Raw genomic sequence first — 4,314 nt, forward strand, 5'->3', positions numbered from 1 at the left:
CGCCCGGCGTCAAACAACTTTATCCGCAACAGCCGGACGCACAGCCTCGCGGCTTCGGGGGCGGGGCCTGGGATGGGGCGGGACTAGCGCGCCTCCGGGTCCGCCCCTGCGTGGCCACGCCCCCGACGCTTTTGCTGGCCCCGCCCCTCCCACCCCCGAGCGCGCGCCCGACACCTGAGCGCGGTCACACCAGCCGGGCCACCTGTCCCTGGGTCCGGGCTTGGGGTTCCCTGGGCTCCCTATCCCCTCCGGCCCGTCTTGGGTCCCACTGCCCCCTTTCCTGCCCCCTACGGTCCCTAGGGGTGAAGCCAGGCTCCCGCACCTCTGTGGAGTGAATGCCTGCCGGCCGTGCAGGTAATGTGAAAGTCTGGGAGCAGCTTTGGGGAAGGGCCCGCCGAAACTCCAAATCAGAGAGCAGATTCGGTGAAAGTCTGCGACGAGCATTCTGACTCTCCGTGCTCTCACTCTGTCCGGTGACAGAACTTGTCCTCCGATTCCAGCTGCCCAAGTCAGTGGAAGGTACAGGGAGCAGGGGCATGTGGATCCTTCCACCTCTCAGGAGTGGGTGCTGCAACGCGCCTTCGTGTAGCTGACACATCCATCTCACCAGCAGCTTCATACTGACAGCATGTGTATGTGAGAAAACAGGAAAGCTTCAGGGTAGCCCCGGCTCCAGAGCCACCCAGTTTGCCTTACAGTCCTATTGCAGCCTCAGTGCCTCACCCAGCCCACACATTGGTCCCTATCAGCCAGCCCCCTCTGGGGAGAGGAGCCACACAGGATACAGGGCAGAGAAGTTTTCTGGCTCAGAGTCAGCTTCAGTTGACCTGCCCTCCCCTTCCCACCTGCTCACATGGGTCACACCACCCATGTGTAGCTGAGTACACAAGACCTTGGAGCAGACTCCTGGGGGGCACTTCTGATCACTGCCTGCAAGCTCTCTAACCCACCCTTCAGCCCGCCAGGGCCCCACATGCAGTTCTGTGGCAGCCAGGTCCCTAGTTGCCTCCAACCTGGCCTCTTCAGCACTACAGGGTTTCCTCAGAGCCCCATCTGCTGGGACAGGCCTTTCGTGCCTGCTGACTTGTTTACTGGCTGTCTCCACCCAGGGCAGCCCTGTCTGCCTGGCTGTCCACTGGCAGGCACGCAGACCAGAGTCTCACATGGGGCGGGAGTTCTGCAAACATCTGTGAGAGGAATGACTGTTGATGGGGAGACAAACGTATGCGCAGTCCCGCCACATGTGCTTTCTCCGACTGCTGCCGCCCACCAGGCAGATCAGGGTGCCCCATGCTCCACGGGGTCTGTGTTCTGGTGCTGGCATTAGGAGATAGGAGAGACAGAGCAAACCTGCTTCCCTTAGTAGCCTGACTGGGTATGACCTTTTGAAGACCAAGCACAGCAGACCAGAATCTGTGAGGCATCCATGAAGCAAGCCCCGGAGCCGACCTCTTGATGCTGGACACAGCTTGAGAAGCCTCCAGAGGCAGGAAATGCCCAGCAGAGGCTCCCCTGGGACAAGGGATAATTTCAGGCCAGGGGCAAAAATTCAGGCTTGACATACCAGCTCCACACCACAGCAGGCAGGACCCTCACCTGTTTTGTGGCAAGTTTGCCACAGATTAGAACTCACAAGCCTGAGTCAGAACTCCATTTGCTCCATGGGGAGGCTGCCTCCTTGGGCTTGCCTTCCTGAGCTCCTCACTGCAACTTGGCACCTTCCCTCATGGCCTCAAGGCCTCCTACAGGGGGTCTGGTTACAGCCTTGAGAGTGTGATCACAACAGAGGTCACAGAGATGACTGTGGGGTCAAAGATTATCTTTGGGAAGCATGCAAGGTCCTAAAGGGGAGTCCTTTCTTGGTGCTCATAGTTCAGTCTCTTTATGCAGCTCTTATTTTTTCTTTCCAAATTTTCCATTAAAAAAAAATGACATATCTGTACATTAACATTCACAGCAGCTTTATCTAATAGTCAAAAGCTGGAATGAACTTAAATGTCCTTCAACAATGCAGCACATCCACACATGGAGCACTGCTCAGAAATCAAGGGAATGAATATTGACTGCAACCTGGGTGAGTCACGCTGAGGGAAAAGAGCTGGTCCTGGAATTTCTTGGTGGTCCAGTGGTTAAGACGCCACACTTCCACTGCAGAGGGTGCAGATTTTATCCCTGGTTGGGGAATTCTGCATGCTGCATCATGCGGCAAAAAAAATAAAAAAGAGCTGGTCCCCAAAGGCTGCACATTGTATGATACCATTATGGAAATGACAGTGTTTGCCTTTTTCTCTCTGTAGTAATATGTGCATACGTATTTATATTTTAAAGTAAGTTGATGAGGGACTTCTCTGGTGGGCCAGTGGTTAAAGAAGCCACCTTGAAATGCAAGGGATGCAGGTTCACTCCCTGGTCAGCAAACTAAGATCCCACATGCTACAGAGCACTGCATTCACTGAGCCTACATGCTCTGGAGCCCATGTGCAACAACGAAAGATCCCAAGTGACACAATTAAGACCCGACACAGCCAAATAAATAAGTGGATATTTTTAAATAAGAAAGTAAGTTGATGGTATCTAGGCCCTTTCTCCCCAAACACTGCAGCAGCTCCTCCTAAGAACTAGGACCTTCTCCTGTTTAATCATAACCCGTCACCACATGCAACAACCATGGATATAATGATATTATCTAATGATATATCTACACAGTCCACATTAGAATTTCCCTTGTCTCAAAATGGTGCTTTATAGCTGGTTGTCACATTGTATTTGGTTGTTGGGCCTGTTTACACTCCTTTAATCTACCACAGTTCTGGGAATTCCCTGGTGGTCCAGTGGTTAGGACTCTGCACTTTCACTACTGAGGGCATGGGTTTGATCCCTGGTTAGGGAATTAAGATCCCACAAGCTATGTGGCACAGCCAAAAATAATAATAATAACCACAGTGCCTCTGTTTTTTGTTTTGTTTCTATTTTCATGACATTCACATATTTTAGAGCCCACAGGCTGGATCTGCATGATCTTTTCCTGGAGTTAAACATTCAGGGCAGTGAGGCAGTGTAGATGACAGCCTCTCAGGAGCTCCAGGATTTCAGTTTGTCCCATTAGCAAGGATGCAAAGATCGAGCCTCCCCATCCCAGGTCCCTTGTAAACTGAATAAGCTTGTGTGGAGGTAATTCTTTGAGAGCACAAATATGCTGTTTTTCTAAGAACCACTGACCCTGTGGTTTTAGCACCAATTGATGGTCCTTGCCTGAATCCATCATTACATTTATGATGCAAAATCACAGTCTTCCAACCTTATCATTCCCTCTATATTTAACAGGCATTTTCTGACTAAGAATTTTTTTAAATTCCTAAATGTTAATATGAACGCATGGAATCTTTTTTCTTCATTCAGTTATTCTTTTGATGCTAAAATTTGATCCACATTTGACCAGTTAGACCCTCCTTTAAGCTGGCTCCTGTGCTTGTTTGGGGAGGGGAGGACGGTGACTTTATTTTCATATTATTTCAAACTTCGAAGTTGCAAGAACAGTACAGAAACTAACTCCTGCATGCAAACCTCCTAGACGCACCATTTGTTTACATGTTGCCCATTTGCTTCATCATTATCATTTCTATGTATAATTTTTTCCTCTCTTTGTCACTATGTGTATATATATCTTTTTTTTTTCTGAAACCATCTGAGATTAAGTGGGGACATTATACACCTTTGCCACTAAATACCTCAGTATGTATTTCTGAAGAAGAAAGGTAATCTTACTTCACCACCAAACTATGATACAACATTGGGAGATCTGTAATTGATACAACAATTCAAGCTACTCTGCAGTCACCTGTAGCACTCACACCTTTCCTGCGTCTTTTTGATGTTTCTGTTGTTCTCTGAGCACTTCCTCACTTCAGCCACAAGAAGGTGTCTTAAGCTTACCCAAGATGTCCCTGCCCCAGCCCTGAATGCCATTTCCCAAGGAAGCCCTAGTCCCTGTTAGAGGGGAGTGGGATTTAGCAACCAGGGTCTGGAGTTGAGCGTCTTCATTGCTACTGGGATGCCTCTGTTTTGTAGGCCCCTAGGAGACAGAGCTAGCATCCTGAATTCACCACCCCTCAGTCTTCTTCTTCTTCCCTCCTTCCATATTTGTACTTGGTTGAACTGTATGACTGACTGGTTCCAAATAGGAAAAGGAGTATGTCAAGGCTGTATATTGTCACCCTGCATATTAACTTATATGCAGAGTACATCATGAGAAATGCTGGGCTGGATGAAGCACAAGTTGGAATCAAGATTGCCAGGAGAAATATCAATAACCTC

The sequence above is a fragment of the Moschus berezovskii genome, chromosome 20 (genome assembly GCF_049115385.1).
Source record: "Moschus berezovskii isolate FMDL1 chromosome 20, NW_MosBer_1.0, whole genome shotgun sequence".
NCBI lineage: Eukaryota > Metazoa > Chordata > Mammalia > Artiodactyla > Moschidae > Moschus > Moschus berezovskii.